Here is a 14875-nt window from a genome sequence, read left to right as displayed (position 1 = left end):
CACAGGTTTGTGGAAACTTCATGAACTGTTGCTCTGAGTTACTTGCAGAGGTTTGCACCCACGTCCCTTCATCACTACTGTGCAGCTCCCAGCTGACTTAATTTCTGGATGCCACATTTATGCACTGTAGTTTTAAAGAAAACTGTAGCATATTTAGAGGATAAGATTTCCACTGATTTTGTTAAAAGACCAAAGACTATGTTTTGGGGTTTGGAAAAAGCGCTACTGTATGCTAGAAAATGCAGATTGTGATCTGTGTTTTTTCCTCTCATTATCAAAGCCAATGTATGTGCCTTGGTGCTTTCTATAAGGGCTGCATAATCAAAGCTTTTGCCTAGTTTTGGAATACAGATGTCTAAGCCAAACAAAAAATGTTCAGGGTGCCTTTTTTTTTATCTTTTTCTTTTTTTAGTATAGATGTTTGGAAAAATGTTACCTGTAAGACTGGAATAAGTAAGATCTTTCTCTTGCAGCTGGCATGCAATAGAAATGATAGATTCTGATTTAATCTGTTTGTCCATCTTGCCTGATTCTAGTTAGTCAGGTAGAAAAACCCAATAATAGTAAAACACTGCAACTAGAACGTCAGTCTTTCCAACTTACTATCTTCTCTCTTCCTAAAAGAGGTGAGACCATTTATTTGTTTCAACATATTCCTTACAATTTGAAGGAAAAGGTATTAATTGCTCCTGGATCTGAAGGAAAATATATTGTACATTGATAAGCCCTTTGCCAGCAGGAACAAATTCAGACTGCACATTAACCCTAGGCCTGCAAAACACTGGTTAAAGGAAAGGATGTAATGTTCTTCATGTGTGAACACCCTATTCTTCAGACTGAATCACATTTATTTTCTCAGACAGGTCAATATTTTATCTTGATTTGCCATATTTAGTGTTCCCAGAATGAAAATAGGTAAAACAGAAAATCTCCTAATTGTCACAGATTCTGTGTGAAGCCACAATGGCTGTATGTCACCTTGATAAGCAGCTTATCCAGTACAAGAGAGCTGCATTCACAAATTAATGTAAATTATGTGAAAGCACCAAGGAGTGGAACACAGGGCTATTATTCACTGAAAGGAGTGACTCACAGTATTGCCACTGGAGTAGAGCTCAGAAAAATCCCTGCTCTACAAAATCCCAGCTTTGGTTTCATTTTACAAAATACTGTAATTCCATTTTCTAATGAAAGTAGCTTTGGCCTTCAATTCATTGGTCTTACAGTGTTAAAAATTGATCAAATACAATTTAAATTAATATTTTATTCCCTTTTGTTCCCCGTGGCCTGTCTTTTCTGGAGGTAGCTGCACTCGGGTGCCACTCGCAACAGCAGTCCCCTGCAGGCACCATCCCATCCAGGCTGCAGGAGCACCGTGTGACCTGAAGGCAGAGCTCCTGCCTGCTGAGCCTGCTGTGGGAAGGGCCCCACACCCATCACTGCACAGGGCTTTGCCCACTGTGCACCAAGGTCAAAGTTTGTCCAACATAAGCTGTGTATTAGAAGAGCTCTTCCAATCATCAGGCCTCCAGCCAGCCAGGCATGTCACCCAGGGAGCTACATGAACCAAGGTTTCTTGTGTCTAAACCAGTACTAATTCCACAGGGTATCTACTTTTTTCCCACTACTAGTTTAATTTTGGTTTTTCCCTGAATTAGTCGGAAAATGCTCTGATAACATTAAAAATCATGCTTGGCAAATGTTTTGTTGTTCATTTTCCATTGTCACTTATTAAAATTGAAATGCCTTAGGATTTCACGAATGTACAAAGCACTCAGAAGCTTCAAGCAATCCTCTTCCCTTTCCTGTTTAGAAATTCACTAACAGCTGATGAGGTGGTACCTCAAATCCTGTGTTCAGTTTTGGGCCCCTCACCTGAAAAGAACATTGAGGTGCTGGAGTGTGTCCAGAGAAGGGCAATGAAGCTGGTGAAGGGTCTAGAAAACATGTCTTATGAGGAGAGGCTAATGAAACCGGAGTTGTTTAGCCTGGAGAAGAGGAGGCTCAGGGGGGATCTCATTGCTCTTTATAACCACTGGAAAGGAGGTCATAGTGAGATGGGGGTCAGTCTCTTCTGCCATGTCTCACGTGAAAGGATCAGGGGAAACAACTTTAAGTTGCACCAAAGAAGGTTCAGATTAGATATTAGAAAATTAAAATTCACTGAAGGAGTGGTCAGGTATTGGAATAAGTTGCCTGGGGAAATGGTGAAGTCATTTCTGGAAGAGAAGTGACATCTGGATATGGCACTTGGGGATATGATTTAGGGGTGATTATGGTGGTGCTTGCTAAACAGTTGAACTAGATGTGCTTGAAGGTTTCTTCCAGCCTTGATGGTTATGTGATTCTGTGAAAGACACTCCCTTTTCCTTCAAATTGAAGGCAGAATTTAACTGCAAATGAGACAGCGTTTATTAAGCATGATTTGTCATACTCTTGTAAGAAAAAACAAGTTCTATATCAGTATATTCCACCAAAAATTTAAAGTCTATCCATACTTGTAGCTTCTGCCCTCAATAAGAAGCATCTTCATGTTATTCTCAGTCTTAAATACTTCCACCTTTATTTTCTGATTCAGTTTCAAACTATCCACAGCCTCTTCATGGAGTGGCTACAGATCACTCTCAAACTGCACCTCTTTTTTGTTTTTTTGTTTTTTTTTCTCTCCAAACCAGGCCTTGCCTCTGTTCCTGCACCTGGACATGTCAATTCTTGGTCAACATGCTATTTTTTTTGTTAACTTTTATCAACTGCACAGTGTTTTTGTACCTCCCCAGATCTTCCATCTGGCCCACCTTTTTAATTTCTATGTTGTCATATTTAATTTTAACTTTATAAGGTTCAACCATGAAAAAGCATTTTACAATATAGTCTATAAGACAGATATTTCACAAAATAAAAAGATGAAATGTATTTCTCAGGAAACAAAGTAAAAAAAACATTCAAAGATGATGTGGTCTCTATTTAAGTTATTTGCCATTTTTAAATGCTTTTTCCTCTGCGGCAGAAACTTCACCCACTCTTGTATTCCAGCCCACGACCACTGTGAATAGTTTGGAGCACCCACACACATGTTCAACTTCCACAGGTCTAATCACAGAATCCTTTTCACAGAGTGATTTTCAGATGAACATAGATGGAAAAAAAATGAAGAAAATTTAGAAATCAAGGTCAATTCAAAGTCCTGAAAATTTCCAGGTGGTTCTGCACAAGTCGAGTCAGGCTTGACCGTGATATGAGTAGTGCCACAGGGATGTGATCCTGCCTCCCTGCCATTAGCTGGCAGGACTTTCCAGTCTTTGATCTTTGTGCACAAATCCCTGTGATACTGCTGTGAGCGACTGACACCAACAAACCAGGCTTGTTATTTCATTTTTATACCCTAAACTGTCTTATCTTTTTACCAATGAATGTAATTACAGACAAATCAGCTTAGGAAGTAATGGCAATCCCTCTCTTGCACAGTGAGAGGAGAAAAGAAAGATACGATCGTTTTTTCTCCTATCTGTCTTTTCAATGACCGTGAAAAAAAAGCCTCCAAAATTAGTTGAATGAATCTTGGCACTTCTTTCTTGGCTGAGATCATAATTTCATGGTTAATTATTCTGTATCTAAATTCTCTCTGGTTGCAGCTTTCATGAACTTTTATTACTTTAACAATATTCCTGGTTATCAAAAATCTCTGTTTCTGTTTACCAGGGCAGCAATACCCACATTCAGAACAATGAGTTTGGGGTTTGTTTTATGTGTACAAGATAACAGGTCGGGTTACATATTTGTTCTAGATGCATTGTAGCTATTGAGTAGCCTTAGAACAGGAACAAATGAACTTTTGTTTCTCTTAAGGGTACAGTTAACTTAGAATTAAAACCTGAGGGGTGAGTTTGGGAAGCATCTGTCTCTTCTCTTTGTCTGTCACACTGCCAACTGGGCTTTGCCATTCTTTAAAATACCTTTTTCTCCTCTACTGATGGGAGATGCAAACTGGAAATTTTGTACAAAATAGAATTAAATACTTAGTCTGGACAAGTGGAAGTGTGAGGTTTTTCCCCTTAAATGTCTTTTAGTTATATATCATTTGCAGTAATATAAAAAAAAACCCAACACCTAGTAGTCCTGTGATTTTAAACTGTGTGTCTCTAAAACATTGCATGAAGAAACTTGTATTTTCATGTAAGTACGAATGAATATATGTCAAAACCCACTTCACACAACAGCTAACAATACAAGCACTCTTCGCCCTAGAATCATTTTGCTTTTAAATTGAGGTTCAATGTACAACAAGTAAAAACTACCAAGTCCAGTCATTCTCCCCTTGCCTCATTCAGAAGTATTTTTTTCTCTTTCGCGTTGCTATTTACTGTGATGCTTCAATGGGAAAACTAAATAATTGTGTGGAGACAGTAATATTAAGTAGCTGGGACGTGATCTTGCTCTTGGGTATTGCCCAGGAAGAGCTCTTACTGGTTCCAGGTGGATTTGTGGCTCATGACTGAATGCAGATCTGGCTGAAGGCCTGTGTGGCCGCAGACACTCCTTGACCTTCAGACAGCTTTTCTGCAGCTGCTGTCCTACAGCTTTTTCTGCATTTACAAAGAGCATAAATAAGTTGTCACAGGCTAGTGTCCCTCTACCAGAGAAGCAGGAGGCTCCTCCCATTTTTCCTTGAGGAAACTGAGGGCACTCCATACACTGTAAGTTCATGCACAGTAAGTTCAGAGGTTCAATCAGCTTTCCCCATGATTTACAAGAGAATATGTTTATGAACACTTGACATTTAATGTCCCAACTGCACACACTCCTGCATGCTTTTGTGTAAGAGCTCCTTGGTCGCTCATCAGGCGCCGGCAGAGGTTGTTTTGACAACACAGTTATTCATGATGATTCCTCCAAATGGAAACATTTAACAGCAAAGTTATTTACGCTCTGGGTGAAATTTCTGAGCACAACCAACACGACTTATGGATGCTACTTGAACCACTAGGAAGCTGTTCACTGACTGAAAATAAATTAATAACTTGTGTTTAAGTGGGACACTGTAGCAGGGCAGAGTAGAGAATTGAATCTGGGTATTTTCCCCTTAGATGAATTTTCTAACCACTAGGTAGCTGGATGTGCTGGTCTAAGAAATATTCTCATTTTTTGGAGCTAAATTTGCAGGTTTCTAGACAGGTAGAACAGGAAATGTATTGAAGTTGATATAACTTCTTTTCATGGGATGAGGTAGCCTTTGTTCATACAATCTCTTCATTAGAAAACTGCTTTTCCGATGGTCTCTGTAAGGAAACATACTGCATTGCTAGTATGACTGTGACGAAAATAGTACAAGGCTGATATACCAGCCTTAGGAGTACTGGTCCTCTGAGCAGCACAAATATCAGGGTGTTCAGCAAAACAAACAAACTTGTACCGGGACACACAGGTGTGCTGCCTGAGGATGTGCCTTCTCTAAATGTAACTCCTCCTCTGAACTAGCTTTTCCTTTTTTTTCTCTCTCTCTGTGAAAATAACAGCTGTTTTTAAGGTAATATGGTAGACAATACTTTATGTATATGTTCATCCTCAGAGTGCAAATGGACACCAGCAGTTCAGTTCTCCACACTGAAAAGTAAACAGACTCCAAGAGGAGAGAGCCAACTAAAAATAGTTATACTAAGAATAAAATACCCATAAATGAACATTATGGAAATTAAAGGTTTCTAACTATCAAAAAGATAAAGTTCTGGGGCAGCTCTGCAGAGAAATCCAGAGTAGAGAAAAACAAAGCAAACAAACAAACAAAAAACCAACTCAGCCAAACAAACTAATGTTAGGCTTTTGAACTTCATAATATAAAGAAACTGTAGCCCTCAGTACCATAGAGCTCATCCTTTTGTTAGCTATATTGACATTTTGACCTACCAGCTTTACTGACCTTGAAAACAAGCACAATCCTAGTTATTTCTCAATATTATTCACTCTTATTTTCATTCATTTTCTTCTTTTTGCTATAGGCAATACAATTGTACAAATGAATATTTCAGGCATCGAGTACAGAGATGGTGTTAAAAGTCAAGGTAATACAGAGAATGTAGCATTTAAAAAAGCTGTAAAGAAGACTCATTCTGAGGAAAGAGAGGATGATTATTTAAAAATAAAACTGAAACATTTTTTTATGACAAAGTTATATTGAAAACTGCTTTTTCCCCCCCACTTTCTTCTCCTCCAAAATCCGTATGCTGGGGACCCTACTGAAAATTAACTCCTGGAGAAGATTTGTCTGTACGATTTTGGCATGGAGTGAAATGTTCCCATTGCTGGAAAGCACTTCCCCAAGGTATGGCCCTACAGGAGAGCTTGCCAAGGCATATGAAAGTGAGCAGGTTAGGGGTTTGCAATGATTTCCTAAATGGAGAGTAACTTGAGAGATCCCTACAAGCCCTACCTGCACAGTGATAATGCCTTGTCATTGCTACCATTTGTAACCCTTGAAAAGCAGAAGAGGTTATGTAGCACAGAGCAGTGGGCAATCTATAAATTGTCCTGTGTACGGGACTCCTGTGTTCAGTGTTTAACCACCACTAAGCTACATGGTAGGAACATATCTGGAAAGGAGGTTGTTTTCAGTGCTGCAGAGTGTCTGAGAATGTGCTGCTTTCTGAGTTGTTCAGCTAGTTCTTAAAAATAGGAATTATTTTCCCACATGTTCAGATTTCAAGGTCTTTTTGGTTATCTTCCTCATGAACACACAGACAAACATATCGTCATTGAAAGGCAACCATGGAATATGAGGTGAGAAAAATACAGCTGATGACTTTTGGGTCTCTTCCCTTATTCTGTCAAAGGAAAATCTCACTCAGCCAAGAAAGGGAACTGATAAACCTTTGAGCTTGCCTAATTCATTCAGCCCATCAAAAGGCGAAGAGATACACACACAGCCCCATTCATCCTGGCATCCTTGCTGTACGTTAATAAGAGATGTATTCACCCTTTCAGGGGCTCTCAGTACATCCTTTCATTTTGGACAGTGCCTCATTCACCTGCTCCTGAAGTGCTTCATTCCAGTAACATTAATCTAGGAGGCCATCAGCCCTGCATACTTGATCATTTCCAATTAAATCAGCAACATCTACATTGTATAGGAAGTAAAAATGCTGGAAGACTAAGGAGGCCAATACCTAAGTTTAGCTATTAGAGATGAGTATAACCTAATTTAGATGTGATGAAATTAGACTGTTTGCCCTAATTTTCATGCATTTAGCATTATCTCAGGAATACTGATAAGGATCTAGTGAACACCTGAGAGCAGCTGGCAGGCAGCATGGTCACTGTGCTGCACCACTTTCAAAGTTTGCTTTCAAATGGAAAGCTAGATTTATAAAAATGAATGATAGAATAAAATATCTGGCTTTCCAGCTTGTCTGGGAATGGAAGAATGCCAGCAACCTGCCTTCTAAATGACATTGATTTCTTCTTCTGCCTCTGCTACCCTGCTCTGGCTGTATATTGAAATAAAACTATTCATTGTTTTAGGAGATAGGGTTACTCTTTGAGAGGCATTGATGGCAAAATTGGGATGATAGAGGATTGTTTTCTTGCATTTTGCTTTTTTATTAAATGGAGCAAGGAAGAGGAAAGCATTGCTCCTTGAGTCAGATCGTAAGTAGCAAAGGCATTACTAGTTCCACCTATTGGTAGAAGAGTAAAAATGATTTTACTCACTTTCCAAAGAAAGTAATTACAAGAATTTCTAGTGCCATCTATGAGTGAACACAGGGAATTGCCAGTATTCCTACCCCATATTTTACGCACACACACACAAACACAAATACAATACAGAAGTGAACGCTGCTCATCTTGCTTTCTCTAGGTCCATATAAGATCTATGTGAATACAATCCTATTGCAGTTATTTAATACACAGACTTAAATAAATCCATTTGGAGTTGGTAATACTTTAGAACTCATCCCCATAGTATAAGGTCCTGTCCAAAACAGCTGACATCCAACCTGTCATCATGATACAAAACTCTTAAAGGAAAGTTTAAAGGAGGTACTCAGGCTCGAGTCTCTAAATTTCCTAAATCACAGTGATCCAGGGTCAAAATCTGCATTTAACACAGAGCACAATGAAGAGGGACATCTTCCCACCATCCCTGCTGTAGTTCAGGTTTTTAGAAATACATCTTAAGGCAAAACCAGCTGAAAATGGCAAGACCTAATGAAAAATCCAGTCACTGTCCTCTACTCACCCCTAAAAAGACAAACACGATCTGCCTGGAATTCATCTCTCTATCTTTCTGGGAAGCAATTTAAAACCTCAGAATGATAATTATCTTTTTCTGATACTCTATAGGTTAAATTTAAAATGCTATTGAAAACACACCATCAGAGTCTGTCAGAAGCAGAGATATGGGAAATCACATACTTTAATATTTCCTTTTTGGAGATTCCCAAATGTACCAATTTTAAAAAGTGTAACTTATGCCTGGGAGACATTTTTCTATTTTATTTCTCCTCTGTCCTACCTCAGTCTATTTCAATTTTTTTTTCCTCTCCAAAGAGGACAGCAGCAAAGTGGCAATCCAAAAAATAAAGACTGGTTATATTGGATTTCGTGAGAGAAAAACATTAAGAAAAAGACTGCAAAATATCTTGAAAAACTTTATTTTCTCCTAGGGAAAAGTTAGAAATTTACATTAAGGCAATATTCATTTGCAGAACCTCCTCAACACAAATTTGCAACAGAAAGTATTGTAAATATTGTCATAAAAAGTGAAACACCAAGAAAATATTTGCTGCTATTTTTTCTACAATTGTTAAAAAATAATAGGACAACTACAATAAAACAACAACAACCACACTACCCCCCAAAAAACAACCCCCTCCCCCCCAGAAAAACCATCATCCCTGACCCCTCTACTTAAAATGCAAGCTGCTGTTTGGAGCAAAAAGCAAAGCCTTAGCACTGAAAAGTGTGAATGTATGAGCTTGCTTGGAGCAAAAGGAGTGTGGAGCTTCTGCCTCTGGAGGTGCTGAGGGACGGGCAAGAGGATGGTGTTCCCCCATGGTCTTGGCACAGCTAAGGACTGGCTGCCCAGCAGCCTGTGGGTGTGTTTGGGCTCCCCCCAGCACCATGTGGTGGCTCCTAGGGTGTACCGGCTAAAAGCAGGTGAAGCAAATTGGGAACATGTCTCTGGGTGTCTGGCAGGGCAGGTCAGAACCAGGTCAGACCCAAAAGTATTTTCTAGGCTGATAGCAATGCCACACAGGCATATGTGTTGTTCTGGCTGTTAAGAATCCAGTGGGGAATAAAAGTGATCCTGCAATACAGAGATGTCATTGCTCCAAAGCCACAGAGCCCCTTATTAAACAGAGCATATTAGGTTAGCTCAGCTTTACCATTTCCTTTCAGTTCTCTTCAGGGATGTTATTTGTGCAGCAGTACAAGCAACGTGTATATTTTCATTCCAAGGTTTCACACCCACATTGGCTTAAGTCAAATAAGTACAACCACCTGGGCCAATTGATGACTTGAGTTTTCATATGTGAATAGACAGCATCTCATTGCACTATGGAGAGATGTACACAGAAGTAAAAATTGTGACATCTGCTCTGATTACAAATTTAGTTTTAGGAGAAGGTTCAAAGAAAAACCTTGTGGAGTATGACACAGTTTATATATTAAATATATATTAAACAGTAAAGGAAGTGTATTATTTGTTTTGTGCTTCTTTCAGTTCCTCTTGAAAGCAGGGGTCAAGGTGTTCATTAGCTGAGAACTTGCATTTACTTGACATTGGGTTCATGATACAAATACAGCTAGATGTGGATTACCAAAGGAGCACTTAACCCAAAAATGATACACAGAAACTGAAAATCCCAGGAAGCGATGTACATAATAGTGCATTTCTCATAATTGGGAGGCATCAATGGAAAATGTGTGGTGAATAGAGGAGGATGTTACATCCATTGTATTTTCACCTAAGTCCTTCTCTCTGAATATTTTATGTTAATTTAAAGATGATGTCTGAAGTATAGTAGACCTGAGAGGACTAGGGAACATTTTTCAGAATCAAGCATGAAGGAGAGATAAAAATCTAACTCCAGCATTTTCAAGTTAATAGGTTATATTTAAGAGAATATGGATGTACAAAAACATAAAAAGATATGCATTTGGTTTTCAGTAGCCAAACATCAGCAAATTACTAAGAAGGGCATGGTACAACAGAGTCCTGCAGGTGTTACACAGTGAGTAAGGTTATACCTTGTAGGGGTTTGTAATATGTCATGGCATTATGAAACACATCCTAGGCTGTATTATCCTGTTCTGATCTTTCCCTTGTCCTTATAATCCTTCACATTTCTGTGATGTATGTCCAGAGCACATGCCTAAGTCCAAGATCAGTCGGGAAAGCATGCAGGTACTTCCATTATTGGACCTTCCATACAAGACCTGAGGAAAAAGCTCTTTTAAAAAAATCTATGACTGTCAATAATTAAAATATAGCTGCAGATAAGTATTTCCCACACACAGAGACACTATTGCATGCCTCACCTTTTTCTAAGCCATGTATTACCAGGCATCAAAACCTTTGATTTCTTTACCCAGGATTTATCTATTTTCACACCTCAAGAGTCTGTGTAGACACACAGTGAGAAGCAATGGCACAACTGCTTGTAAATTTATCACAGGACATGTTACTGCAATTTCAGCACATTTCCAAGCAGTAATAGTAAGTTTTTATCCAACGTTCTCTATTTGATCTGGTTGCCTGAGGACTCACTTTTCTTTCTGTAAGATACCACCATGGAAAGGACAAGGTCTGCCCCTTCAGCTAGAAAAGAATAGGAATAGCTTCAATTTTCTAATGAGCATTACTAGGCCTATTTTTATTTTCCAAAATGTTAATAAGTGTTTGTTGGGTTTTTTCGAGGGTTTTGGCTTGTATCTTTCTTTTATTTTGCTTTAATGTTGGGATGTTTTGGGGGTGGAGAAGAAGAAGTAAGCATGTATTAGCAGAAATTTGGCTATGTGGTAATTTCATGTTATAGTTTATATACTGCAATTTGTATGCATGTTACACTGTGTAAATAAAACCAATGAGAAAACAGTTGATTAAACAAAATAAAAAAAATAACAAATATATTTAAAACAGCCAGGAGAGATCTTTAGAAAATACATCCCCAGGCAGTGGGCAGCAACTGCATGCACATTCCTCTACGGGAACTGAGCCCAGAAGATGTCCTTTGGTTTTGCCCTTGAAAGTAGCGAGTCAAGGGAAGGAAATTTCAATTAACTAGAAAGCAGGAAGACAAGTTTTTAGAAAATTCTTCTGAGAGTTATGAAAATAGATCCTTATTTTTGCCTTCTTTATTACTACACACCGGCTGCATTGATATGGACATATAATAAAATTGATCAGAAACACAAATCTCTACTAAAACAACCCAGAAATCCAGAGCAAATCAAAATAACAGTTTTTGTCAAAACCAAAGAGGTTAGGGGAAGGTTTTGAAGGAACTAAACCAGTTTGGTTTTGCTTTCTCAATTAAAAAAAAATAATGATCCTTTCGTATTTTCACCTGTGCATAACATTTTTAAATTGTGAAAATGCATCCGCAAAGTAGTGCAATAACCCCAAAACTTCACAGAGCAGGTTTCATACAAAAGGCCATCTTTGAATTCAAACTGATGGGCTTTTTGCCCCCCTTCACTTTAAAGTAAAAAAAACTCCAACCAAAGAAAAAGAAGATGCAAGACAATTATTTTCCCCTCCAAATTTTTGATTCAGCTATCAATTCCAATGCCTCTCCTCCTCCAATTTACCTGTTCATCTCCACTTTTGACCTTTCATTTTTTAGAAAAGGGGTAAATAAGAAGAGAAATTGAAAATTAATGCAAAATAAGGTTGCCTATTTTACTAATGCAAATATTCACATTCAAAATCCTAGAATTGACCAGCATATCAATTTGTTCCTGACACTGAGGTTAGTATCTGAAACAATGGTACCTCCCCCACTTGCTTGAGATTCAAAGCAGCATGTGTCATACCTCTGTGCACGTCCTTCTCCTGCTCAGGCTGAAAAGGATGAGCAAGAGCAGTCATATGAGTCAGTGTCTTCCCTGAAGAGCCTTCAGCCATGGCATTATAAAGGTAGTAGTTTTGTTAATTCAATATCATGAGTATTTGCCTTCAGCCACTAATGATGGGAGAACAAGTAATTCCTTTCATATTTTAGGAAATCCATATTTCACATTGTCAGTGGTTTTGGAGGGAGTTTCACCAGTCTGTACCAGTTTCCCCCTGGTTTCATATCCTTAACTATGCAGCTGGTTTAGCTCACTCTCATCCCACAGCAGACAGTACTTCAGCTGGCTGCTGTTATTAGCATGGAATAATATTCTGCTATTGTATTTCATGCACAATGGAGTTTGTGTAGCAATGGCAGGGATACAGCAGTGGGGTGCTTGTAAGAGTACAGCTCGCTGCCCAGGCGAAGCTTCCCTTCTGGCAGCAATAACTGAGGTGCCTTCATGGCTTGTGTCATGCAAATCCTTAAGAGTTAAGGTCCTTACACACATCTACGAACTGAGTCGTGTCAGAAACGGACAAAATAAAAGCCTGTTGGTATAAATCAGAATGATCTTACTATTTTCACCAATATAAAGAGAGTTAATATTAGTTTACAGTAGCTGCAAAGCTGTCTAACATGCAAATGATGACACAGTGCAGCTACTGGGGAGGAAAAATAGATATGTCCCCCCACCTGTTTATGAAGAAACTCCATTCTTTAAAATACTTAACAGATAGAGATGACTTTTAAGAAGTCAGCACACATCATGTTTAAAGATCTTATATATTCCGGTGGTAGGTGACAATTTTATTTTAGCTTCAGCTGCCAGTGTTAGTTAATTCTAATGCTAAGAAGGTTGCATCACTTGCACTCCTCAGGTATAAGGAATGAGACTTCTTGCACAGATCTGCGCTAATTTTTGCTAGCTGAGCTCTCCAATAATTCTCAAGCTACACTTTGAATTTAAAAAGCTTTTCTGTACATCTAAGGGTTAGGAGTGTGTTCCTCTTTCAAAACAGATTTGATTTATTCCCATGGCTGGTGCAGCTGAAAGAGCGGAACCAGCAACAAATAGTTATATCCAGCTCAATTTGTTGTATATTAAAAGTTTGTTAGTTATTTTCTCCCTGCAAACTTATTCCAAAGAGTTAAACTGAAGTTTCCAGAAAATAAGTATTTTTACTGCTAGAAAAGCACATAGAAGTTGAAGTTGGATCTGTCTTCCATGAATGTCGTCTCCACGGGCTACGAGAGATGTTTTTAAGAGATGTCTGGCACTCCTGCAACAGAAACTAATGCTGGGATGACTTCTTGGAGTCACCACCCTCAAATGTTTCCTTTCCACAACCCATTTACTGTGACAAAACAGGCAGCAAAACCTTTCATTTCAACAGCTTCTGGCTTCAGCATTGCTATCTCAGCAGGATGTGAAGACAAGATAAAAAGACCAGGAGTGACTTTGCCTGTAGATGGGTCAAAGAAATTTTTCATGAAAACAACTTTCATTTCATCCCTAAGATGAAGTTCAATGACTGCAGCACAGTCAGGTCCCTAGCTCTTACACATGTAAGTAAACAGCTCAGGTGTTAATATACAGTTGAGAAAAACTGTGTGTTCTTTTTCTATTGTGTGTTGGGTTGTTTTTTTCATGGGTTGTTTTTTGGGGTTTTTTTTGTGTTTAGTTTGGTTTGCTTGTTTTCTTTTACTTATTTTATACTTGTTTTTTAGCTGAAAAAGGATTTAGGAGTGTGCCTTCACAGACAAATGACACCGGCTGGGCTTCTGCTCCAAATAATGGAAGTTTTCCCTGGGATTTTATCCTCATGAGGGGCAGTCAAATAAGATTTAATATTTAGATTTTATAAGACCTGCCACCTTTTCCTGGCCCATCCAGAAAAATCAGGGTACAGCAACCAGCACTGCACTGAAGTAACACAGAACAACACAGAACTGGCCCAGCCTTTCCCAAAGCAGTATCAAAGAACAATCTAACATAAAAGCCATGTTTCAACAGAGGTAATTTTCTCGAGCTTGAGATTAGATAAGAGAATGCCCAGCTCTCCATAGCTGAAGGTGAAAAACTCAGAGACTCAGGGGCAGAGCACTTGCTGAAACCATGGTGCGGCTGTGTGCACTAGAGATGGAGTCCAGCAGAGGAGACAGCCAGCTCTGGCTGGATTACCCGCCTGTGAGCAGTCCTGCTGAGGAGCCTAAGCAGAATGGGGTATTCTATGGGTGGAATAATGGTGGGGCAGAGGGGCAAGCAATTCTAGGGTCACCGTAACATCTGGACAGCAGTTGTTGGGGTTTTTCAGGGCATCTGCAATGTAAGGGCCCTGTGGGCAGACTGCCCACTGTTTTCTGTCTCTTTTTACCCCTCTGAGGATAGCTAACTGCATTGGAAGAGGACACAGATCATTTCCACCAGGCCAATTGTGAGCAACAATGTGCATTCGGAGAGGGATTTTGGATACATGTTGCAGCGAAGATGACCTTGCCTGTTGTGCTGTCCAATATGTGAGAGCAATTTCTGAAGGGCACATCTGTAAAAGTGATAGCCTGTGTCAACCTTCTCACTCCTCCATGTCACAGCAGAACCATCATAAGGATGGCAATTAGTTCAGGGCAACATGTATAACCTTTTAGCATGTACATTTTGCTTCAGTTGGGAAGAGTATTTGCTTTATATCAAACTGCTTTGTAACAATAATTTGTACAGGACCAACCTACCTGCACTGAAACGGATATGGGAACATGGAGATAAAGCTGAAGTTCTCTTCTCAAAGCCACAATATCTGAAGAAATAAAAAAGTATTTTT

The sequence above is a fragment of the Manacus vitellinus genome, unplaced genomic scaffold (assembly GCF_001715985.3).
Source record: "Manacus vitellinus isolate BGI_N305 unplaced genomic scaffold, ASM171598v3 scaffold_17_pilon, whole genome shotgun sequence".
NCBI classification, from domain to species: Eukaryota; Metazoa; Chordata; class Aves; order Passeriformes; family Pipridae; genus Manacus; species Manacus vitellinus.
This window is presented reverse-complemented; position numbering follows the sequence as displayed.